Here is a 27,841-nt window from a genome sequence, read left to right on the forward strand (position 1 = left end):
TTAATGTGAAGGATGTTGCTGCATTTTCTTCATGAGTTGGGAAATCCTAAGTTTGAAAGATGAAAATGTATAATGCAAATCTTTTTTGACATCCAGTCGATTCCTTTGTTTTGTTTTTATTCTGACTAAACTTGAAAAGCTTTTTTCACAGAGGTACTTCGACGAAAACGGAAGAATAATATGTAGCACTTCTTCTCCATCTTTTGGGTAAATTGGGAAATATTTTATCCAAAATTCCTCCAGGCTTAAGTTTTCAAAAATATCTTTCGCACTTGAATCGTATTTCATTTCAAGTGCTTGTTCGTGCAATACTTCTGGCAATGAATTGATATCAATGTTGAACAGATTACGTGCTAATTTACGAATGGGGTTGCCAGAAAAGTTGTCTGGAAAATAGCAGATGAATTCGTCAGCAAGGCAGTCCAGATGAAACAAAATGTTGTTCTTCGGATCCTCTTTACAAAGTTCAGCAAGTGATGAAAATGTTAGAAAAGACGAAAAGTTATGCGTCTGAGCTTGCATTAGACATTTCCAAAGCTTTATTTTTTCTGTAAACTCTTTGATGGCATCGTGGTGCACTATAGTATTTACAGCGTTGTTTCCTTGCAGCTTCAAATTGAGATTGTTCAAAGATTCAAAAATGTCCACGAGGTATGCCAATGAAAGTTGAAACATTTGGTTCATAAACGCATTACAAAACTCTTCTTTTTATTGTTGCTTGAGGAAAATTTCCACTTCGTCTTTCAGTTCGAATAATCTCAAAAGTATGTTCCCTTTGGAAAGCCGTTGTACCTCTGTGTGAAACAAAATAATTTTATGATCCACTCCCAAATCCACACAAAGAGCTGCAAAAAGTCTTGTATTTAAAGCTCTGTTCTTCACAAAATTGACAACTTTGATGGCCAAATCAACGAGTCATGTAAGTCATCTGGAAGGGTTTTAGCAACCAATGCTTGTCTGTATATGATGCAGTGAGTCGTAGTTACAGATGGATTTTTTTCTTTCACCAATGTCACAAATCCAGAGCGAGAGCCAAGCATCGCTGGAGCACCGTCTGTGCAGACACCAACCAGATTTTCCCATGAAAGTCCATTTTCTTAAAAAAAGTCGGAAACCGTTTTCATAACATCAGAAGCCTTTGATGTGATCATCAATTCCTTCGAAAAAAGCAGTTCTTCTTTTACAATTCCATCATTAATGAATTGAACGTAGATAAGAAACTGACAGCATTGTGCTACATCAGTGGTATTGTCACACTGAATTGCAAAAAAGGAGAAGCTTTCACTGCCTCCACAACTTGAAGTTTTAGATCTTTCGCCATGGCATTGATTCGAAGTTTCACGGAATTGTCAGAAAGCGAAATTTCCGATATTTTTTCTTGCTTTCAGCACCAAGCACAATATCATCAGCTGCTTTCAACAAGCAAGGCTTCACAAGAGTTTCTCCTATTATGTGTGCTTTCTTGGCTTTAGCGATGAGCAACGACAGTTCATAAGATGCTTATACCACTTTGGGCAACGCTTGATGAAAAGCTCCAGTAGTGTCCAGCTTCATGCATTTTAAATTTTGAAGTTAATCAGCAAAAAACTCTTTTGGTTTGTCTTTCAAAGCGGGATTTCTTTGTCAAGTGTTGCTCAAGATGACTGGGTCTCAAGGCATCATTGCTGAGAAGTGTGTGGCATACTACGCATTGAGGATGATTGATCCTGTTTTTTTGCATGACGGTGAAACCATATTTAATGTAGTCTTCATCGTACTTCCTTTTCTTAATTGTGGCCATAATATACTAATAAAAAAAAATCTATAAAAATATTTTTCATGATTCATGAATAATAATGGACGCAAGTTAATTTGAGTTATTGTGAACATTTACTTACTACTACTATTACATACGGACGCGTACTGCCCTATATATACCCCACCACCAGTCTGGCAAGTAGCCGGTCTTGCACGGTGAGTGGTGGAGGAAACCACTCCCATGAGAGAACAGTCTCGAACACTCTTGCAAGTGAGCTAGGAAGTGTTAAAAAGTTCCATTGCTTTCTACATCATTCTTCGGCCTCCCCACCGACCAAAATGGCACTCCTACACATCAAAAGGCAAAAAAATAAAAAAAATTCACATTTTGTGGTATGAAATTTGAAAACATTGCAGTTATATACTTCTATTTATAGTTGTATTTTTATTATTATTGTACTTTGTTATACCTTTATTCTTGTCTACTTATATTAATAATCAAAAACGAGAAGATTGTCAATACTTTATTGTAGTTAAGTAATATAGGCTGGTAATTGGACAATTTTATGAATAGTTATTATTATGTATACAGAATATGTATAATTTATTGTCTGTTGGTCTATTAAATAAATAAAACATATTTTTTTATGCGTCCCCTTGGAATTTCTTCAGGCCCCCTCGGGGGGCAGCCCCCCAGTTTGGGAACCGATGGTTTAGAAAGTATAGTCCAATATATGGCAGCAGCCCATATTCTATTTAAAATAACTGATTTTATTCATTAAAAATTATTGTATTCTATACACTGTGAGGAATAGGGAACAGAAAGACAGTGCCTGTAAAAGGAATAATAAATATACAGCACAAATATAACTTCTGTGCAAGGAAGGCCTAGCTTACTTAATTCATCACAGCATTTGATGCGGCACCCTGTATGACTTTTGGAGAGCTCTCTAATTTGTATCACACAAGAGATGGGTTTTAATAAATAAAACATTTTCACTGAACGTGTGTTGACCTCCCATCCTCTTCAGCTGGCCTACTGGAGGATAGGGTGTTCTGTACCTAATTGGCAGGAAAGCACTTTTGGTTAGTTGCTCATCGGTAGGACAGGCTCAGGAGTATGCTCCAGTTGCACTGCCCTCTCTCCAGTAATGGGAGCTTAATCGCTAAAAGCCCTTCTATAAACCCATCTTAACTGGCAGTTCAAAACAGTCAGAGTGTACCAATGAAACCGACTGTAAGAGTTTTGGCTTATTATCCAGGGTATACAAAACTGCCCTTCGAGATAACTATATTTTTCATAGGTATTTGCCAACAAGAGGTAGTGTCTACTGGAAATAAACTTTACTCATTTCTCTCCTCCCTATATTCAGTATGATTAATATGAAGATGATAATTCACATAAATCACTAATCGTCACTGTTCACAACACATTTACCAGATATTATTGCTTCTATCCTCATTTTATATCTATAGAACATCTAGGGGCTGATTTTCAAAAATGACCTCCAACTTGTGGGTTCACGTTAATCATGCCAATATATTTGCATGTGTAAGACACTTTTCATTAAAGCCCCTTGAAGCATTTTACAATGACTTACTAATTAAGCTTCAAAACACCCTTAAGCCGCACAAAATAGGAATATGTAGCTATTGTATCACTCACTTCTGAAATGCAGGCACCTTTGGAGCAGAGCGAAGCGGCCGTTTACAAGCACACAACAATACACAACAGTTTAGAAGAAGAATTCTATGTCTCACTGAAATTGTAGGGGGAATCTGAGTAATTAATTGAGTTGGAGTTTGGCCAGGATAATGAGGTTAACATCTTTGCTCTTACAAAAAAAAAAAAAAAAAAAAAAAAAGGTGCTATGGGACCTTAGATTTTACAGGAATCTGGTTTTACATCTCATCCAGAAGACAATAGCCCTAATTCTGCTCTTAGCTACACCAGTATAAATTAGAAGTGACTTCACTGAAGTCAGCGGAGTTACACCAGTGTCTCCTGTCATCATATCGGGAAAGGCAGCACCTAATGAATCACTAATGCTTCCCACAACATCCAGTTATTCCCTGCTTAACTTGTGAGATCAACTAAGAACACAGTACAAGATCTGGTTGTAGGCTCATATCTAACTATGTTCATTGGACAAAGTTGGATAGCAGAATCGAACAAAAGAAATAGTTAAAACTAGAAAGCTTTATGTCTATGACTCAGGGCCAGATTCTCAAATGGTGTAAAATGAAAATAATTTCTGGAAATATTAGACATGAGTACTGATGGCTATTTGAATTATTTTCACCTGTTCTTCTACACGTTTTGTACGTTCTCTTTAACTTTAATGGCATCACAAACTTGTCACATAACACACTACATATTTACTCTGTTCGGTTATCAAGATCTGTGTTACTTACCAGTATTTTATTTTATTTTAAAGATGACATTAAAATGCACAGCTGTTTCAAATGGAACATAAAATCCACCAAAAAGCCAGATTTGCAGAATTTTGTAGAAAATTGCAAACATTCAGCTGTCATCCTACCACCCATTATAATGAGTATAAATAACCTCCATTTAATATGTGAGGATTTTTTAAAAGATGTTTGCATTGAAAGAGAATTCCAGGTGCTTTTAGAGTTATTTGGGACATTTTCCAGTTGACAATATGGAAATACTGTCACTTAAGCCAGGGAGCTTGTTGCTATGGGGACACAATAGCAGCAGCATTTGATAACTTGGCAGTTGTTACACTGGCAAAGAGAGAAACTCAGCGACAGGGACTGTTGAATAATTTCAGGTGGATGTGCACTAGGGATAGATGAAATGGTTCAGAAAATTTAAAAAATGAAAAATATCTTTCTTTTCAACTCACAATCTCTCCTTCACATATGGTCTTTTTGGTACACTATACTGGCTCAGAAGTGAAACTATGAAACTAGTAGGAAAGACAGCCCTATCGACACATATAATAATGGATTCACAAATGCATTTTGGGATGGATATGCAGTAGACAGCACAGTGTAGCAGAGATGGCAATGAGATATGGAAGCTGAAAAAGCCAATGTGAGTTTTGGTTGGTCACTTGTTAGCGTATACACAATGTTCCTCAAATGGCATGTGACCAGGATTCACCACCGAATTTGGTCCGCTGGTTGGATCATTAACTTCCCTGGCCCGGGCCAGGTACTGATGGAAAGTGTGACGTGAATGCTGATCCATGCCCCCAACTAAGAGATGTCTTAGAAAGGGACTATCACTTCCCTGTCCTATCCTAACAGGTTTCAGAGTAGCAGCCGTGTTAGTCTGTATCCGCAAAAAGAACAGGAGTACTTGTGGCACCTTAGAGACTAACAAATTTATTAGAGCATAGGCTTTCGTGGACTACAGCCCACTTCTTCAGATGCATATAAGTGGAACATATATTGAGGAGATTACTTACTTAATTGGCCTCTCAGAGTTGGTAAGACAACTCCCACCTGTTCATGCTCTCCTCAATATATGTTCCACTCTATATGCATCCGAAGAAGTGGGCTGTAGTCCACGAAAGCTTATGCTTTAATAAATTTGTTAGTCTCTAAGGTGCCACAAGTACTCCTGTCCCTTTCTAAATCACTTTGATGATACTGTAGCTATAATATTATATCCACTGCATCTCAGGACATAGAAAGTTGTGGACAAACTGTAGGGAACTCAGAGAAGAGTAACAAATGTGATCAAAAGCTGGAGGGACTGGTTTATAACACTGGTCTACAATTTTTGAGAAGTCGTCTGCTTCAGAGATAAAATGTGCTATTCATTATGTATTTTGATGTGCTGAATTCAAATATGACAATTAAAACAACTGATTGGCTACTGCTTCTAAGATATTTACGTTTTTACATTTTATGTATCTGTATATTGTGTAGATAGTAGAGTTTTAATCATAAATTGTAAACCTAGGTCTTTTCATGTGTTTATGGTTGCTTTACATGATAATATTTCACCTGTCCTGTTTATGTAACACTTTAAAAATCAGCAAAAGGGTTATATAAATAAAATGTTTTATGAAACAAAAGGCAAAAAACTATTATGTACATAGTTTATTCCTGTTCAGTGTCTACTCGGCGCTTCTTGGCTTGTCTCTTGTATTCATTAAATGGAGCATCTCTTGTCACTGTCCAGCAATAGTCTGCAAGCATTGATGGGCTCCATTTGGCCTGATAGCGATTCTCTATTGTTGCTATGTCCTGGTGAAATCGCTCGCCATGCTCGTTGCTCATTGCTCTGCAGTTCGGTGGAAAAAAATCTAGATGAGTGTGCAAAAAATGTATCTTTAGTGACATGTTGCAACCAAGGCTTTTGTATGCCTTGAGGAGGTTTTCCACCAACAACCTGTAGTTGTCTGCCTTGTTGTTTCAGAGAAAATGTATTGCCACTAACTGGAAGGCTTTCCATGCCGTCTTTTCCTTGCCACGCAGTGCATGGTCAAATGCATTATATCGAAGAAGTTCACGAATCTGAGGACCAACAAAGACACCTTCCTTTATCTTAGCTTCACTTGGAAATTTTCCACAGAGGTACTTGAAAGCTGCTTGTGTTTTGTCAATGGCCTTGACAAAGTTCTTCATCAGACCCAGCTTGATGTGTAAGGGTGGTAACAAAATCTTCCTTGATTCAACAAGTGGTGGATGCTGAACACTTTTCCTCCCGGGCTCCAATGACTGTCGGAGTGGCCAATCTTTCTTGATGTAGTGGGAATCTCTTGCATGACTATCCCATTCGCAGAGAAAACAGCAGTACTTTGTGTATCCAGTCTGCAGACCAAGCAAGAGAGCAACAACCTTCAAATCGCCACAAAGCTGCCACTGATGTTGGTCATAGTTTATGCACCTCAAAAGTTGTTTCATGTTGTCATAGGTTTCCTTCATATGGACTGCATGACCAACTGGAATTGATGGCAAAACATTGCCATTATGCAGTAAAATAGCTTTAAGACTCATCTTCGATGAATCAATGAACAGTCTCCACTCATCTGGATCGTGAACGATGTTGAGGGCTGCCATCACACCATCGATGTTGTTGCAGGCTACAAGATCACCTTCCATGAAGAAGAATGGGACAAGATCCTTTTGACGGTCACAGAACATGGAAACCCTAACATCACCTGCCAGGAGATTCCACTGCTGTAGTCTGGAGCCCAACAGCTCTGCCTTACTCTTGGGTAGTTCCAAATCCCTGACAAGGTCATTCATTTCACCTTGTGTTATGAGGTGTGGTTCAGAGGAGGAGGATGGGAGAAAATGTGGGTCCTGTGGCATTGATGGTTCAGGAGCAGAAGTTTCATCCTCTTCCTCGTCTGACTCAAGTGAGAATGATTCTGGTGCATCAGGAACCGGCAGTCCTTCTCCATGGGGTACTGAGCATATAGCTGATGGAATGTTTGGATAATGCACAGTCCACTTTTTCTTCTTTGACACACCTTTCCCAACTGGAGGCACCATGCAGAAGTAACAATTGCTGGTATGATCTGTTGGCTCTCTCCAAATCATTGGCACTGCAAAAGGCATAGATTTCCTTTTCCTGTTCAACCACTGGCGAAGATTTGTTGCACAAGTGTTGCAGCAAATGTGTGGGGCCCACCTCTTGTCCTGATCTCCAATTTTGCAGCCAAAATATAGGTGATAGGCTTTCTTAACCATAGTGGTTATACTGTGCTTTTGTGATTCAAAAGTCACTTCATCACAAACATAGCAGAAGTTATCTGCACTGTTCACACAAGTACGAGGCATCTCTGCTCACTTTGGCTAAACAGAAATGTGTCCCTTTGCAAAATCAAACACTGACAAATAAGAGAGCACCACACTGTATGATTTCTAGAGCTGATATAGGGCAATTTGTTCAGCAGAGTGATGTAAGCTTCGTTATGATTGCATCATCCATGACTTCTAGGAATAACATGATACAATTCATATCATGTATGACGCAATACCAGCTTCAGATTGCATCATTCATTGTTTTGCCTAAAAAGCAAGTACTGTCCAAACCCAGTCATAGATTTATTCATAGATCCAGTCAAAGATGTATTTTAGTCATTTCTGGTTTAAGTTGAGATCCCTTCCCTTTATAACTCACTTATCCGCCGCCATTCCCAAGTCAAGGGTCGTATATACAGACTCAATAGCATATCTTGAAAACTAGTGCCAATCAACAATTTTAAGCATCATTTTTGTTCTCAGTGACCCAGAATTAGTAAAGTTTGACTACATTTATTTCAGAAGCATTTTGGCTGTAGAGCAGTGTAATGAAAGGTTAAAAAACTAAATTTGTACACATTGGCTGAATGGTTACTAAAAAGAGGTATGATAACTGTCTAGAAATATTTGAAGAGTATGAATGTCAGAAATAGGATGAAATGTTTAGGATAGTCAAAGATATCCTTGGGAGGAATTGGGATGAAATGAAGGAAAGAAAAATCTAAGTTAAAAAAAATCTCCTATAGTGAAACCTATTAGATTGTAGAATAGTCATTTTTATCTAAGGGGAATGGTGAATGCCTCATTGAATCATTATAAATGGGACTGGACAATGCAGAGTACAAAATATACTTTAGGGAACAATCATGCACTGTCAGGAGGTAAACTAGAGCATGCAATAGGTCTTTCTATCTCTAATAGGAAGGCCAAATCCTGTTGACCTTACTGGAACAAAATTCCAATTAATATTTGTAAGGACAGCAAGCTTTGACCTATGATTTTATGATTAAGCACAAAGAACCAATACACCAATGACAATTCAATAGTGCACTTGTGGTAGTGCAGGGAGCTATGGAACAGTGATCTTGGATTCTGCTGTATCTACCAGTATTACATATCATGTGTAAAGTAATTACATATCAAACCACTAGAAATACTTACAAGACTATGGTGATCACACTTGATCTTTGTTCCAACAAATGAACTTTCTCTGTTTCTAGTTTCTCCTTCCATTATGTGCTCTTAAAATTATCCCATTCATTTGTAAAATGCCTGGATTTGTTTTTCTTCTCAATGCCAATACAAAATCAAAGATATAATACCCACATAGGGCTAGATTTTCAGAGACCCTTTGTATTCACAATTCCAGTGGAAGTCGATGAAATCTGCAGGACACAATATCTCTGAAAATCAGCCTTATGTAGATAAATAAAGAAAAGCATATGGATGTTGTACATGACGCACCATAGGAGAAATCTCTTAAGAGACCGTGAACTAATACAGCTACATGCTTTATGCTGCAGTCCAACTTGCAATCACCAGGCCATCTCACCACAGGGGACAAACGGGTATTGAGAGTTATTGAACATTGCCAATTTTCACCGTGAAGTTATTTAGCACAGATGTTTCCATAATTGTGACACACTGGGAAAATCCACATGCTCAATAGCCCTCAAACTCATGCTTCCATCTGTGCAGTGTGATGGTCTACAGTTACTGCACATGTCTGCAATATAAAACATACAGGAATATTGTCTGGCACAAGTTCTATTGGAAGATTTTTCCTAGTACCATCTGTGCTTTTTTATTTACTTCTATTCCTGTGTTTCTGTATTTATATTTAACACAATTATAAACAGGCAATATAGATTTTATATGTGCTGGTGAAAATGAGAGTGTATAAAGAACCATATAAAGTTGGTAGTGGAGTTATAAAGCTCTCACAAGGGGTAACAGCTGACAGAATGGGATTTAACTGTGGCATCTCTAACAGTTTTCCGATCTGCGTCACTGACTCAGTTTTGACTCACAACGGCAGTGTCTGAAAGTTGTTACTATAGCCATGCCAAGGATTGTACCTGGACTAAGTTTCAGGGCCAAGATTCAGTTAAGAATTTGATGACACTGAAAACACTGGAAGTGTTCTTGTGTGATTTGGCCCAGTATGGTGAAAATCTTATGAATTCAAATGATCTTGAAAGATTTCTGCCATCAGGTATTTGAGATCAGCCATTCTTATCAACTTCCATCCATGTTCAAATTGGTTTACCAGTTAATCTGGAACCACAACAGTGGGGATGGGTTCAGATGCAGGGATTAAATTAGGAGGTTTTTCATTCCCTTTAAATTTATAGTGGCTTGAATTGGAAGTTTTAGCCCTTCTCTTGTTATTATTATTTGCTGGGTGTTCCCTGGCTCATGTGGGATGAGGTGGTAGACTCTGTCCAGTTTGTAATGGCCAGTTGCACACATCACAAAACCTGTTTTAATGTGATCAGTCTCAGCAGAGAAGCCAAGATCTGAAAAGCCTGGAGAGTGAACTGTTCTCTCACCCCTACATGTGGTCCCTAAAGGTTAGGGCTGAAAGACACTGGAGGAGAAGTCTGAGGAAGCTGGCCATGCCATTTTTCACTATCTTAGTTAAAAGATTTCAATTTTTAGTGCTGTCAATTTAGCAATAAACTGTATGAAAATAAATCTTACAGAAAAGATACCAGACCATTAATCTTGGAGTTTCTTATACTTCAACAATGTGCAATGGCATATACATACATCACATGCAGTCAGAGGTTATGAGGTCTCACTCATTTCTATTAGTGGTGTTTTTATTCAATTCAGTTTATTCAATATCTCATATTTTTCAAGTGGTTTGCTAGATGGGTAAAGCTATGGAACTGGATAGGAAGGCTAAGCATAGAGGATGGCATGTATTTGTAGTTTTTTTGTCAAAAATCAGATTGCAATATAAATATCACTGGTAACAGCTGAATTTTAAATTGTTTTCATTCTCTTTCTTTGTGGTCTCTGCAGTATTTTCTCTTTCCAAACACCCCTTCCTTTCTGCAATAGTGTTGTATGTTTGGAAGAAGAGACGAATTATAAAAAAAAGCACAAAAGAAGGTAAGTCTTCTATCGTGCTTTTTGTATAATTCTTCTCTGCTGCCAAACATATAACTTTTTTTGATGCACCCTCTCAGAAACAGCATTGAAAGCCATATCAACACAACTTAATCACATTAAATACAAAGGGAGTCTGCCTTTCTTCTTGGATTTCATTCTGTTTATATTCTTGTTTGCAGCCAAATATTAAGTGTGCCCACTATTTATTTGGGGCTTGATGATTCATTTAGGCAAAGCAAGAGATGCTGCACAAATTGCACCACTGCAGGAAAGATGGTCCCTCCCTGTTTGCCTCTGTTCTAAGAGAGAGGTAGTAATTTGATGCTTTTCTGTACCAGCAGCAAATGATGATACCTCCCATGCTGACTGGTTCATTAGGTGGTGGAGCTAAAGTTACACCAGTCCTATCCCTCCCTATCCACATATTATATGGGGAGAAAGTACATACACATCACTCTCTGATTCCTTTGTGTCCAGACCCAAATTCTGGGTAGCCTTCATAGATGTGTAAGTGCGAGCGTGTGCATTTGTGCGTGTGTTCTTATGCCTCCTTACTGCCTTGCATGAGCATGAAATATGAGTCACAATCTAGCCATTATTTTTAAAACAGCCAAGTTCAGGCTACTTATATTTGAATCAAAATACTATCCACAGTCTTATTTACTCCATAATGAAGTCAGTGAGAATTCTGGTATCCAAAGACTGGTATTTGTAGTAGGAAGGAATGCTACATCTAGTTATCAGATAGGACAGTAATTCTGCTGGTAGTTCAGACTCAAGGAGGCGAGTGTAAATAATGGCTAAGGCAGCAAATATGTGGGGGAGATCATCAGAGAGTTTGATGGAAGGGAATAGGAAGCGGTGATTGGTGATGAAATCCATTAATCGCTGTCTCTGGCAAAATAAAGTAGCAAGACAGAAAGTGTGCCAAGAAGTACAAAGGGAGTAAGCTAACTTCAAAGTCATCCAAAGAGTCCAGAAAATTTGAATCAGTATTATTTTCAGTCACTCTCCCTAAGCGGCCATTGATTCCAGAAGCACCAAGACAAAGAAATCAGCTGTGGGACAGTTTTATACCTGAAGCAGTAAATCCTTGTTGAGGCATTTGCACAAACTGCCCTAAAAATATCAAAGGAGCGAAAGGGTGGACACCTAAGGACAACAATGTCGTCATGCCATTTAGAAAGGAAAACTTTGGCTCAGGAGGAAAAGGGCCATGAAAACAAGAGTGCAGGTGGCCATGATAATGTATGTATAAACCAGTCAAAAAATAGATGTGCTTCTTGCTTGTAGATAGATATAAACATATGGCTAAATCCTGCTCACACAAGGAATTGCACTGATGGCAATGGGCGTTCTCATGTGAGTAAGGGATGCAGAGTTTGGCCTATGAATATGAAACTACACTTCATAGAAAACATAACTCTTAAATAATCTACCTGTTCCACAACAAGTGAAATATTTCAGAAAGCAAATCATGGCAACAGTGAGATGTCGAGCAGTCAAAGACAGAATTGGTGGAAAGATACAAGGGCAGTTTTAACCTATTAACAGAGTCCTCTGTTCATTCACTGGCTGTATGTGCATATTGCATGTTACTGCAGTTGCAACTAAAACCATGATTCATTGGCGGAAGCTCTACCATGTGAGCTAAATAGGAGTCTTCCTCTGGTCAGTAGGATCTGTCAGCAGAAAACCCTCTTTATCTAACATTTTATTACAATCCCATATATAGGCAAAATTCTGAAAACAATGGCCTCTCTATATTCCCTTTAGTTTCCAGAAATTTTTTTTTTCATGAGACTGAAGGTACCATATTGTCTAGAATATCCCTGAGTGCAAAAGGGATTAGTAGAATATTGTGGATGATGTAATATCTTTAACTGGATCAACTTATGTTTAAAGAGACAAGCTGTTGAACTCCACAGAGCAATTCTCGTTTTTTTCACTGACAGAAGTTGGTCCATCTTGTCCAGGGGTTCTCAAACTGGGGGTCATGACCTCTCAGGGGGTCACGAGGTTATTACGTGGGGGGTCGTGAGCTTTCAGCCTGCTTCACCTCCATCATTTATAATAGTGTTAAATATATAAAAAAATGTTGTTACTGTATAAGGGAAAGTCACACTCAGAGGCTTGCTGTGTGAAAGGGGTCACCAATACAAAAGTTTGAGAACCACTGGTCTTGTCTCTCTCATATCCTGGAACCAACACAACTACAACTACAACTACAACAACACTACAAATACTAGAATACTATCAGCTACCTTTATATCAGCAGCAAAACAAAAAGAAAAAAATTGAGTAAGTTTATCCTTCTCCAATTTCTCCCTGAGTTGTCCACCATGTTGTGCTCTACTACTTATCTATCATAAATGTAGCTGGAGGCATTATGATATACCAGGCAAGATTTTTAGTCTAAGTAGTGAGAATCTAGATCACTTTCTTAAAAAATGTGCAACTCCCCAAAATTATATATTTACCCTTGTAACTCAAAAGAGGAGGTAGATAAGTGACAGAGTAAAGAGGATTAATAGACTACAGCTATGACTAATCCACAGTGGGTGAAAAAAGTCTCTACTGTAGCAGACAAATAATACAATTCAAACATCTATGTGCCAGGTGTATGTTTATTTTGGCTGCTCAAGTGGAGGTATGTGTCTTCCAGCAATGGTCTCACTTAGGGTTAAGCAGGAAGAGGGGCCCATAAAAGAAAAAAATAAATCTACAACTCACCACATTTGTTTTCTCTGATTTCCTTTTAAGAGTTCTTTCCTAGAGTCACCACCAAACACCTGGTTCTTAATATGACCCATTGGGGATGAATATGAATTTGTCTAGATAGCTAATGGAGAGATTACTATGCACAGTGCAGATATCTATGAAGAGTGGATATTTTGACTCTGGCTTTTCTCTAACCTTGCCCTCTGTGTGTCAAGATAATATTCCATAAAGATTTAATAAGACATAATGAGTAAGTGAAATTTATGAAGCATGCTTATGGGATATTTTTCTTACACTGAGATTTTAATTCCTGCAGGTCTTGGACGTTAAAATAAATGGAGATTCATTTTACAATGTCAAAGGTAACTAACTGCAAGTCGTTTATTTAAATATCTCTACTCATTTTGCACATGCACAAAACAATGATGTTTGGTATTTAGTATTTATGAGTCCTTGGAAACATTAACAGTGCTAATTTGGCACATCACCATGCTGTAGCTCTCAAAAGAGAGGGGAAAAAAACCCTATTCCCCTAACAATGCACTGATTACAGTAATAATGTAATGCTCTGAAAATATCCCCTCTGTTTTCTGAACCAGGACTCTGGAGCAACTGAAGAAAAGAAAGACATCCCCTAACTATGCCATCTCCAAGTTTTATACTAGATCCAGTGCATGCTGGGAAAGGATATTTTGGGATGTGGGTAGGAAGTGTTGCGGGAAGATAAGAGCAGAGGACTTTTGGGCTTTAGTTTGGACTCTGCCACTGACTTATTGTGTGATTATGAGGCAAATCATTAACATCTCTATCTGTTTGTAAAATGACTATAATAATAGTATCCTACAATAGAGAAATATGTGAGGCTAAATTAATTAGGGACAGATTCTGCCTGCACTTTAATTGGGTGTGCAGTAGCATAAAGTACATCTGACCATCTCAAATTCTGCTCCCCTCTACTCCTCCAGGGACACAGGCCACCGCAGAAAGGGAATGGGAGGAGGTGGGGCCATGATTTGCCTATTCTGTGTAAGGGCCACCCCTCAGGAGTCTATTGCTCAGGAGTACTGGGATTTCTGCCTCATCATTCTCTCACTAAAGCTTTGTGGATTCAAACTTCTTACTCTCAATAATGGGTTGCATTTCTATGGCACTATGAGATCACCAGATGAATGATGTTGCATAAGGGCAAAACTTCAATTTGATATATACAGTGTTACTTTGAAATTTGCAAGAATGGCCTATATTTAGGCTTTCACAGACTGCTGTACGTGATCATAATTTTCCAGTCAAGTTCTTTGTGAAAATACCAACAAGAAGATGAATGAGACAATCTTGTATTTATCTCCTGTTGAATTTATACCTTCTTTTCTGCTCCTAATAACCAAACACTACCACTACCAGACCAAGTAGGAGTTGCCTGAACCTATGAAGTGTTGCAGTCATGCCAGTACCAGAATATTAGAGAGACAAGCTAAGTGAGGTAGTGTATTTTATTGGACCAACTTCTGTTGGTGAGAGAGACAATTAAAATAGGGCTGTCAAGCAATTAAAAAAATTAATCATGATTAATTGCACTGTTAAACAATAATAGAATACCATTTATTTAAATATTTTTGGATGTTTTCTACATTTTCAAATACATTGATTTCAGTTACTACAGAATACAAAGTTTACAGTGTTCACTTTATATTTATTTTTGATTACAAGTATTTGCACTGTAAAAAAAAAAGAAATAGTTTTTTCAATTCACGTAATACAAGTACTGTAGTGCAATCTCTTTATCATGAAAGTTGAACTTACAAATGTAGAATTATGTACAAAAAAACCTGCATTCAAAAATAAAAATGTAAAATTTTAGAGCCTGCAAGTCCACTCAGTTCTACTTCTTGTACAGCCTATCACTCAGACAAACAAGTTTGTTCACATTTGCAGGAGATAATGCTGCCTGCTTCTTGTTTACAATGTCACCTGAAAGTGAGAACAGGCATTTGCATGGCACTGTTGTAGCCGGCATAGCAAGATATTTACATGCCAGATGCACTAAAGATTCATATGTCCCTTTATGCTTAAATCACCATTCCAGGGGACTTGCATCCATGCTGTTGATGGGTTCTTCTCGACAACAATCCAAAGCAGTGCAGACGGATGCATGTTCATTTTCATTATCTGAGTCAGATGCCACCAGCAGAAGGTTGATTTTCTTTTTTGGTGGTTCGAGTTCTATAGTTTCCACATTGGAGTGTTGCTCTTCTAAGACTTCTGAAAGCATGCTCCACACTTCAACCCTCTCAGATTTTGGGCGGCACTTCAGATTCTTAAACCTTGGGTCAAGTGCTGTAGCTATCTTTAGAAATCTCACATTGGTATCTTCTTTTCCTTTTGTCAAATCTGCAGTGAAAGTGTTCTTAAAATGAACAACATGTGCTGGGTCATCATCTGAGACTGCTATAACGTGAAATATTCAGATCGCTGGTAAAACAGAGCAGGGGACATACAATTCTCCTCCAAGGAGTTCAGTCACAAATTTAATTAACTCATGTCCTCTGGAATGGTGACCGAAGCATGAAGGGGCATATGAATGTTTAGCATATCTGGTATATAAATACCTTGAAATCCTGGCTACAAAAGTGCTATGCAAATGCCTGTTCTCACTTTCTAGTGTAAGAGGGAAGAGAGCAACATTATCTCCTGTAAATGTAACCAAACTTGTTTGTTTTAGCGATTGGCTGAACAAGAAGTAGAACTGAGTGGATTTGTAGGCTCTGAAGTTTTACATTGTTTTGTTTTTGAGTGTAGTTGTGTAACAAAAAAAGATTGCACTGCGGTACTTGTGTGAGGTGATTTTTTGTTGTTGAGTTAATTGTGTGAGTTAACTGCAATTAATTGACAGCCCTAAATAAAAGATATTGCCTCACCCAGTTTGCCTTGCAGGCAGCCAATATCTAAACCCAAACACTAAAATACGACAAACCTGGAGGAAGAAGCTTTCCACAGTGATCTCCCCTGAGTGAAAAAGGAACCTTCATTAATGAGGTTATGAGACTGTGACCAATTTTTTTTCTCTCTCTCTCTTTCTCTTTTCTTTGTGTTTGAAAGAGAGAGAGGGTAAAAATTATATAAATTTTTTTTTTACAAATGTGTAAATATGAGCCAGAACCTAATAGTTTTATGGGGAATAATCATGGAAAGTGAATTCTTAACTTTAAACTGTAATTTTTTGTCCATATCATATTTTGAATTGGGCATTTAATTGTACAACTAGCAACTAATGCTGATCTATTCAGTTATATAAATTATCCACTTGGGAACAGAGACAAAGCCCTGTAGCTTATACAACTAACCAACTCTGTGCATGTTGTGAATTAAGGGTATTTGCAATACAATTATTGTGATTCATTTGCAGACCCTGGATTATACATCAAAGAGATTTTAAACTATTTAGGAAAATAAGTAAATCTGAGAATTTTGTATACTGGTTGTCAAAAATTTGCAAACAGAAATAATGATGAAAGCCATTGCTTTACCCAGTTATTAGTGGTAATATATTCAGAAAGCTCTAATAATAACTATCACAGGCAGCATTTGATAACTGACTTCATATATGTGGTTTATTATTTGACAGATAATCTGTTAATTCAGGGTGGTTTTTTTTTTAATTTAATTTCCTTGTCTTTTTAATTGGCTATACGAACTGGAATTTTTAAAGAAACAAATGGAAAAATACAATTATGTAATTTAAATAGAATACAAGGAAAATATTTTCTGAGAATACATTTTCCCAAGACGTAATCATATCTTTTAGAGATTCTGCATTGACTTCCATGAGCATAAAGGCAAAAATGAAATTAAAGTGCTTCACGTTAAAAAAAAAAGAATAAAAATAAAAATCTGGCACCTAAAAAACATGTGTCTTTACAAATCAAGGAAGTTTGCTTCTGTCTTGACTTCTGGACAAATGTGGAGGCTACTAGGATCTGACCCTACAAATGCTTATTAATACAAGTAGTCCTGGTGAGCTCACTACAAGGCTAGTTGCTTGAGTGAGGATATCCAGGACCAGACAATTTGTCCTTTCACAGGCAAAAATTCTATTGCTGTGAATGGAAGTTTTGACTGAGTAAGAACTCAGTAAAAACTAAGTAAAGATTTCAGGATTTGGGCCTATATTTGTGAAATATGTCCTCAATTGTACAGAATTGCATACACATTACACTGGGTAACTCCTCCTTCTACTTTTGTTAAAGTATTAGTCCTTTTTCATCTTTTCAAAAATGATTAATTCTTATTGGGCTTCAGTATTAGAGTTCAAATACCCAGAGACAGGGGAATTTTAATACCTACTATTGTCTGTTTCTTTCTTGGAGCAGCCCAGTAATGTCAGCATTGCCACTGACATGCCACATGCTTAGATTCCGCTGTGTTGGCCCAAGGTTAAATACGCTGTATCCACTCTGCTACTCCCTACTGGCTACCTAGGCCACTGGTGCAAAATTCACCAAACAAGAATAATTTAATACAACTGAACCAAATGAAGATGGAAATGGAAACATTTTATGAAAAGCTTTTGTGGATCCCTAATCTCTCTATTGTTCATTGTTTGTGTCTCTTTGTATACTATTGTCCTGAGATATAGCCCATTCAGTATAGAGGGAAATATGTCACTGGTTACCTTTCCTGACCTCTGCAGGTTATGCTTTCAAGAATGACAGATAAACATTGAGTTCTGGTGATAGTCATTAGTAGTGCAGGTGTCAAAGTATCTGCTGTAACTACAAGATGCTATATGAAGTTGAAGCCATGTCAGTTGTAGGATATTAGTGAGACAAGGTGGTTGTCTTTCACAGAAGAAGAGCTCTGTGCGGCTTGAAAGCTTCTCTCTTTCCACCAACATAAGTTGGTCCAATAAAAGATATTAACTCACCCACCTTGTCTCTCTAAGTTGCCAGTCAATTCCAACATTCCCATATGCACATCTGATCCAATTCATTCTTGGATATATGCCACTAGTCTAGGTGATCTCCAATTTATCTTTCACACAGATGAGAAAATACTGGGCCAAATTCAGTGATATGCTCTGGTTATTTTGGCCAAATGACAAAATGCATCCATAATAACCATAGCTTAATCAGCTAATTAAATTTAGACTTTCTAGCTGCTTTGCATCACTGGAAAGGCACTAAGCAGCCAGAGTGTTTTGGTAAATCTGGCCTGCAATTTCCATGTCAAAACAGTAAGGATTTCCATAAGACCTGAAGCACAAGTTTGTAGGTTCTATATTTATCTAGCTTTTTTCCCCTGGTTGTTCTTTGTGCAAACTCAGAGGATAACAAGAAGGTAGCTAGATGGTTTTAGTAACTATAGGATACTTGCTTCCTAGGAGTAAAGTAAGTTGAGCAATAGTAACTACTGCAGCTAGTTGAAAAATGCTTGATGGAACAGTTTTTTTTCAGTCAGAAATTGCAGTTTCATCAAAACTGAAACATTTGTGATAACATTGATTTTAATGAACTTGTTAATAGGAAAAGGTCTAAATGAATATTTTTATTTTTCTCATTTCAGTTTGGTAATGTCAAAATATTTTATTTTGATAAAGTAAAAATGTTTCATTTCAACTTTATTGTTTCAATTCATTTTGTTTCAACTCTATTATATTTAGTAATGTTTCAACATTATCAAAAAACAAAACATTTTTACTAAAACTGGTCAGAAAAACTTTGACAGAATAATTCTTTTTATCAGAAAATGCTGTTCTAGCCAAATCAGAATGCTTTGCAAAATTATGTTTATTTCACAGAGATTTCATTTCAGAGAAAGAAGAGAAAAAATAAGTTCCTACTGTGTCCAAAGTCCCATTTGAACATTTTTTGAACAAAAGGTTTCAATTTTTCCTTTCAAATGAGTTCTCCTTTTGAATTTTTTTAAATTATATATTATGTTATAATATTACATTTTAAATAGTCAAACTAAATGGTTCTGACATCAGGAATCATAACACTCAAAAACCAGTAGGAGAACACTTTAACCTGTCTGGTCATTCAATGACAGACTTGCGGGTGGCAATTTTGCAATAGAAATGCTTCAAAACCAGACTCCAACGAGCAACTGCTGAGCTGGAATTGATATGCAAACTAGATACAATCAACTTAGACTTGAATAGGGACTGGGAACGGCTGAGCCATTACAAACATTGACTCTATCTCCCCGTGTAAGTATTCTCACACTTCTTATCAAATAGGGTTACCATACGTCCAGTTTTTCCCAGACATATCCGGCTTTTCGGCAATCAAACCCCCGTCCGGGGGGAATTGCCAAAAAGCCGAACATGTCCGGGAAAAATACCGTCCGGGTACTTCCCCTCCTGCGGCTGCTCTGCGAGTCCTCCCCTCTCAGACTTCGGCTCTGTTTAAGAGCCAAGCTGCCCGAGCCAGTGCTACCGGCTTTGGGCAGCCCCCCTTGCCTCCGGACCCCAGCCGCCGGAGCAGAGCAGCTGGAGCCATCAAGGAGAAGTGCCCGGCTGGTGGCTGGGGTCCAGAGGCAAGGGGGGCTGCCCGAAGCCGGTAGCACTGCCGGTTTCACGGTTTGCTGGGCAGCCTCCAGACCCTGCGCCCCCAGCTGGGCGTTTCCCCTCCCGGGCTCCAGCTGCGCTGGGGAAGCGCCGGCCAGGGGCGCAGGGTCTGGGGGCTGCCCGGCAAACCATGAAGCTGGTAGTGCTCGGGCAGCCCTTTTCGCGTGGCTGGGAGTGGGAGGGAGGAGGGGGGGGAGTTAGGGCGGGGCTGGGGCGGGGCGGGGGTGGGCTGGGGATGGGAAATGGGTGGGGCCAGGGCCCCGTGGAGGGTCCTCTTTTTTTATTTGTTACATATGGTAACCCTATATCAAACTGTCTGTACTGGCCTATCTTGATTATCACTTCAAAAGTTTTTTTCTCTTACTTAATTGGCCTCTCAGAGTTGGTAAAACAACTCCCACCTTTTCATGCTCTCTGTATATGTATATATATATCCTCAATATATGTTCCATTCTATGCATCTGAAGAAGTGGGCTGTAGCCCACGAAACCTTATGCTCAAATAAATTTGTTAGTCTCTAAGGTGCCACAAGTACTCCTGTTCTTTTTGCGGATACAGACTAACACGGCTGCTACTCTAAATGGTTTTGTCAAAATTAAACATTTTGATTACACCAAAACAATTTCCTTTTGACTTTTCTTACATAGAGAATTTTGAAAATTTTGGATTCCATTCTGAATCAAAATGAAAACAAATTCTGAAATCTCAAATTCTTGCACAACATGGAACTTCCATTCTCAACAAGGAACTTCCACAACATGGAACTTCCATGAAACTTCTTGCTCAACACTTCCACTGCACTGTTCTAGTTTTAACCTTACTGAAATAAAATAATTTGATATGATAGAAATGAAATATTCCAATGGTTTCGAATAGGGTTGTTGTTTTTTCTGAATTTTCCTCTTATGGGAAATTTCAAAATTTTGACTTTTAATTTTGATTCAGAAATATCAATTTATCACAGAAGAGAAATTCCATTTTCTGACCAGTTCTAGTAAGTACTTACAAAACATGGAGCAGTAACCTCAAATATATTGGGTTAGCAAAATTAGCACTCAAAATTAAACATCTTCTCCATTACATTGTTGTGTGCCAGTTTACATCTGTTGTGCCACATTACATTATTTCACTCTCTTTGCTATTTGCAGACAGCTCTGTTATTTCAGGTAACCAGCGCCATGAAGAACTCATGGACTGTACTCCTCACACACCAGTGGATGCTTCTTGTTTGCTGTGACTGAAACTAATTTTGTTTTATTGTTCATTTTCAGTTGTTCTCAATCTTTCTCAAAGGGGCATCTTAACAGTCCTATGATCAGTGGTAGCCTCTTGCTGGTACTTTGCAGGTTATGCATGACAGGCTGCAGAGAGGGAGCTCTGCAGGCCTCCTCCTGCTAAGAATCCCATAGTAACTGCACAATGCTTATTGAATGAATCAGAATGAGGACTCTTTTCCGGGTAACTTCAAACATTATTCTGCGGCTTTCATTTATACTGGGAAGCTCATGTCTCCTAAGATACACTACCCAGCACAGGAAACAAAAACAAACTCACTGGCAACTTAGTAACATCAGCTCCTAATAGTAACATTTCAAATCTGAATTAGATAGATTCACACACACACACACACACACACACACACACACACACACACACACACACACACACTCCCTGCAAAAACTTTCTGTGTTCCATAATCTGGAACGTGTGAATATCCATGGGTTGCTTGACCTTTAGAATGTGTTTGTATAACTGCTCACTCAATTAGAGCAACTCACTCTGACCCAGTCCTGGAATCGTTTTGGACAAAATAATTCATTCAGAGGAAAGGGCTCCTCTAGTTATTCCCAGTTTCTATGAAACCTTTGTTGGTAATTCTTATTGGCAGCAGTGAGTTGTGACATTTATCAGTGAGGTGAGGCTGAGCAGGGTTCCTGACTGATTAACTCAGTCAACAAGCTGCTCATGACTCCAGCCAAGTATTGACTTAGTTGTCCGTCTCTCCCCCTCCCCACACGCACTCCTTCAGTTAAAGAAAAGAATAAGGAGGCATCCTTTTGTACCATATTTTTACTTTTACCAGTCTACTTTAGGTTGAAAAATGGAGCATAGACAAAATCTTGTTTTTTTAACATTTTTTTCTAATATGGAAGTGTGTCAAATATTTATCCAGGAAAGAAATCCAAAGCTCAATTTAAATGGATTGAAATACATAAAATAAATGGGCAGGTTTTACCTTGCATTATCAGGATCATTTATTTCAACAGCAATGAGCTTTGGTCCTGTAAACAACCTCTCGGTGCTATCGAATGACTTCTGGGAAGAAAAATAAAATCACATTAGGGTCTTTTTTTTCCCCATTGTTCAGACCCTCAAGTGCAAACTGTGCTTCATGGTACGAGGTGCTTTCACATCCTTGTTTGTTTGTTTGTTTGTTTTAAAGCTAAGAAAATGGAGTCAAGGACAGTGATTTCTTGAATGTTGCTTTATTTTTTCTTTGTTAAAATGAGCAGTATCGTTTTAGGTCAAGGATTGCAATGAATTGTTTCTAATTTTCAGTAGCAGTACATTCTGAGTCCTCCAAACAGAAACTGGTTGTGTTCCTGTGGCACTGGAATAAAACAGTGCTTGAAAAAAGCCCCATTTATAAATATATCTCCACTATCCTAACTACGCTTCCTTGTAGGAAACAAGGAACAATTTAGTATTTAACCAAGGTTATTCACATCAAGTTCTTTCCTCCACCCTCATCTCCAGCTTCAAGCAGGAATAAAGAACAATGAAGTATTTCTGCCTGGTTATCAAATTGGGAGACGTGCATTAAGGTCTTTTACATAAGTTTTGGCCTTGGAATGGTAAATTCACATATCACTGTAGCATAAGGTTCATGGTGAATTTTTCTGCAGTGAGACAGTTAAAAACCTCATAGTTACATAATGGGGCTGGTTTTCCTCTTACACCAGTATCAATCAGGAGTGACTTCAGTGTAAAATTATTATTAGTCAGAGTAGAATCAGGTCCAGTGTATTCAGTGTCTATTGCAGGTGCTAATTTCATATTACCATGTCAAATTTAGCAGGCATAACTAAAAGTGCTGCAATGTCCTTAGGCCTTTCTGCAAAACTATGCATGAGAGTGGCCCATCAGTTATACACTATTTCCCGCAGAATCATTACGTTAGAGTCCTAGTTAACAAAATTGGGTTTACTGATCAACTCAGACTCTCTTGGCCTTAGACAAGGGAATTTAGATGGGAACACCAGTTGTTTCAATGGGACACATGTATAATAAAAGAGTCAGTATTAGATTTTCTTCTCTTTCTTCCCTTCATTTCTGGAGTAACATGAACAACAATCCCCCAAGCTTTAGAAAAAAGAGTAAGTATTTCTAGAACTGACATTTTTAAGTACCAGTGAATTATTATCACCATTATTGGCACTGGTGTGTTATTTCCCTAACTCATAGAATATCAGGATTGGAAGGGACCTCAGGAGGTCATCTAGTCCAACCCCCTACTTGAAGCAAGACCAATCCCCAGACAGATTTTTGCCCCAGATTCCTAAATGGCCTCCTCAAGGATTGAACTCACAACCCTGGGTTTAGCAGGCCAATGCTCAAACCACTGAGCTCTCCCTCCCCCCATTGCTATGTTTGAGAAGATGATATTTCTAGACATGGCAATTCAGCATGGCAAAGGACAGGATATTATTGGGATGGTAAATCAGAGGTGACAAAAACCAAATAAGTGGGTGGATAATCTGGTTACGTTACATTGAACATCACAGAGCTGCAAGATCAGTGGAGCTTTGGTGCGCTCAAGGGTAGCAATGATACTAACTTCTTATTTTTGTGCATTAAGTATCGGCCAGGATTAACACAAAGGCCATAACTGAGGCCTTTAAAATTCCTGGAACAGAGCCCAAGTTAGAGCTGAGAACCACACAAGAGGCTGGTAAGGGAGTTGGTGGGGGAGGGGCAAAAAGGTTTGGTGTCAGTCAAACAGAAGAGGGCTTCTGAGAGGTACAAAAATGAGGTCAACTGGCATCTGGAGGGAGACAGGAAGGGGCTTGTGAAATGACAAGAGTGCTTGCAAGATGGAGTTTACTGGCTTATAACTTCTTTCCAGTGTGACTACAAACCAAGTAAGTTGCAGAAACTCAAATACATTTGAATCAGGACCCTGTCAAACTATATACTTAAACTGAATACTATATAACTATTGTATGTATGTGTGCTTGTATAGACAGAGATCGTATATATATATATGAATGTGTAAAACATATGTATATACATATAACCATCTTTTTCTTGTATAAACATTTTGCCATGTCCATATGAATAATGCACGAATGCTGAAGAACATGTGGACCTCCACACTCTGGAGGAGAGTGAATTTTCCATCTGTTCTTATAGCAGGTCCTTTAAGAAAAATAAATAAATTAAAGCTTCACATTTGAAATGTTGTGGTTTCTTTAAACGTAGCTGAGAAAAATGCCATTTTTTATTTCATTTCTCTCCAGTGCATTATGTTGTGACAAGGCAGTCATGTTACATAGCGTAATAGGATGTGACTGATACCAAATGGTGTGTAAAAGATTTGATCTCCTCTCCTAGTACCATAAAGATGCTACAATTTATGCGGCTGGACTTGGGGGTTTTGTCCCTCTTTAAATAGGAGTGAACAAAAGATGCTCAGTTTGATAGTCCTTTAACAGAACGGTGTTTAAAAGCATTGCAAATACCTTGTTTAGACCCACTAATTCAAAAAGTGGATTCACCTTTGAAATATGCACATATTCATATTTCATTTCACAAACTCATTGAGAACAGATTTCTATTAGGACCTATAAAATAGGGTTTTAGACTCCTAATCATGTAATCCTGTTCTACTAGCTGACCACATGGCTGGATATATACTGCACGGTCACTGACCCACTAGCTTGACCCAGTTTGTTTCCGGTGTTGAGAAATAAAAGGGGAGGAGGAGAAAGGAGGACAAGAGGGGGGAGGCTGGATGGAAGGAAATTTGTTTTCACTCACACTTCATTCCTTAGCAAGGTTAACATTCTGCACTCCCTGAATCCTGAGTGTTTGAGAGAGATGCATTGTTTCATGATTATGGCAGAGACACCCACATCCACCATAAATGCATCTGCCAAGATTTATCTCATTCTCTGGTGTAAGTATACTGACTTTAATGGAGTTACACCAGAGACACTTTGGCCTATCAATTTTAATTGGACTGGGTAAACTAGGTCTGAGCAGACAGGTTAATTGGAGGTTCAGATCCTTACAAGGCCCTTTGCAAAAAGAAAAGCACTTTTACAATAAAACAGACTATACTTACTGTAATAAAACAAATAATAAAAACAAAAACAGACTTCAAGAGATTTTATTGGTGGACTGTACAAGACATCTCTGATGTTCAACGATCAACACAACCAATTCAAATACATCACAGAGGGCTAAGTGGGAAGAAGGAAGACAGTGTATACACGGAAAAGATAAGGGGCAAGCTCAGGAAAAACCGTGGGAGTTGCGGATCCACAAGAAACAAATTAAAACAAACATTATTCATTTGGGTAACAAGAATGTACAATTAAGTCATAATATTTGCCAAATACTCCCTCAAATTTAAACTGGCCTAAATCCAAACAGTGACAATAACTTTGTGTACATTTCAGCAGTATCAATGGCATGCACTTCCAGTCACAGAGTTAATACACAGCTCTCAAAGTGAGCAAATAGTGAAAACATGCTTTTTAAGACAGAAAATATCATACTCCCTTAATACAAATCCATGGCATGCCCACATCTTGAATACTGCGTGCAGATGTGGTTGCCCCATCTCAAAAAAGATATACTGGAATTGGAAAAGGTTCAGAAAAGGGCAACAAAAAGAATTAGGGGTATGGAACAAATGCCATATGAGGGGAGATTAATAAGACTGGGATTTTTCAACTTGAAAAAGAGATGGCTAAGGGCGGATATAATAGAGGTGTATAAAATAATGACTGGTGTGGAGAAAGTAGATAAGAAGTATTATTTACTCCTTCTCATAACACAAGAACATGGAGTTATCAAATGAAATTAATAGGCAGCAGGTTTAAAACAAACAAAAGGAAGTATTTTTTCATACAACGCAGTCAACCTGTGGAACTCTTTGCCAGAGGATGTTGTGAAGGCCAACACTATAACAGGATTCAAAAAAGAACTAAATAAGTTCATGGAGGATAGGTCCATCAATGGCTATTAACCAGGATGGGCAGAGATGATGTACCTAGCCTCTATTTGCCAGAAGCTGGGAATGGGTGACGACGATAGATCACTTGATGATTACCTGTTCTGTTCATTCCCTCTGAAGCACTTGGCATTGGCCACTGTTGGAAGACAGGATACTGGGCTAGATGGACCTTTGGTCAGACCCAGTATGGCCGTTTTTATGTTTTTAATACAATTCCTTTGAAGAACAGAGAGCATATCTAAAATGTTCAGGTTAATATATGAAACGTGTCAAATTAATATGTTAATAAATCAGTTCTAGAAGCAAGTACTTCAGATGGACACATTCACAAGTGCTTAGGTTTATCATCATGCTTACAAAATTCAAGAAAGGGTGCTAGAAAATCTGGTATTTCCTTCAGTAAAACCTTGGAGTTGGACTCTAGGAAGTCATTCAAAATCCCTCATTCTATTGCATAGTCAAAACTATGTAGTCTGAATGTGATATATTATAACAGACCTACACAATACATCATGCTGCTTCAGGAGGATGGGAGTTACTAAACTGGAACAAACCAAAGGTCCCACTAATACTATATCCTATCTCTGATACAGCCTAGAGCTGATGTTTCAGAGGAAGGTAAATTAAACTATAACCCACACTTCAAAATGCAAGCAGTTCAGCAGGTGAATAGTTACAAATCCAGCAGAGCTGCAAGGAAGGTGTCTATGTAAGTAATATTAACAGGCCAAATTTTCAGAGCTGTACATGCACACACAGTTTAGGGCCTCAATCCTTTGGGGAAAAAAACACTGTTTTCTGCTCCCACACTCATCTAGTTACATTAGCTGTAAATGTTCCAGTGTCAGGCAGGAATCATCCAGAACACAGTGACACATTGGCATGCCCTTCCCCCACACACTTTACCTTGGTGACCCTGACCCAGGTCAGGTGTCTGGGACCAGGAAATCAAGTTTAATTGTCTCTCATCAGCTCTCTTGTGTATCACATCTATCCATGCTAGTATGTATCATTATTCATTTGGTGCCCAAGCAGTAAGTGGGCTTTACAGAGCAGTAAAGTGGACAGAGTCCCAGCACTGAACCCATTACGGTAGCCATAACACAACAAGTGTTAGTTACACTGAACAGTTGAGAAAAAAGGAAGAGGTTTATATAAGCTCCCTTGGTTAGGCATGTACATGCTTTAATACATTACACGTAGCCCTGGTCTATACTACCAACTAATGCTGGCAAAACTGCATCACTCAGGGTCATGGAAAATCCACACCCCTGCGCGACATAGTTATACCAACCTAAACTCCGGTGTAGACAGCGTTATGTTAACGGAAGGGCTTCTCCCAGTCATATAGCTACTGCTTCTCAGGGAGGTGGAGTACCTGTATCAGAAGCTCTCCCTTCAGCATAAGTAACATCTTCACTAAGCGCTACATTTAGTGTTGTAAGTGTGGACAAACCCATACTGTCTCCCCCTCTCTGTCTGTGAGTTTGTTCTAGGGTTTCATTTTGGACAGTGACAAATGGAAGGCTGTTGGAAAGCTGCTTTTAGCATGACAAAGCTGTAAACATTCTTAAAGTGTTTGTAGATTCTAGTTCATGGCAGGGTCAAACAGACTTGAGTTTTTCTAATTTTTTTGGTTAAAGATTAACTAAAGGGCAATTGTGTACCTATTTGGTAGCTGTGTATTTATTTGGAATATTAATGGAGTCTTAAAACGGGAA

General features: G+C 38.4%; 1 pseudogene; it reads right to left on the reverse strand.

Moving 5' to 3' along the window:
• LOC117871810 lies at positions 1 to 27,580 on the reverse strand (annotated as a pseudogene).
• Positions 27,581 to 27,841: the final 261 nt, after the last annotated feature.

This window comes from Trachemys scripta, chromosome 2 (genome assembly GCF_013100865.1).
Source record: "Trachemys scripta elegans isolate TJP31775 chromosome 2, CAS_Tse_1.0, whole genome shotgun sequence".
In the NCBI taxonomy this organism is placed as follows: Eukaryota; Metazoa; Chordata; order Testudines; family Emydidae; genus Trachemys; species Trachemys scripta.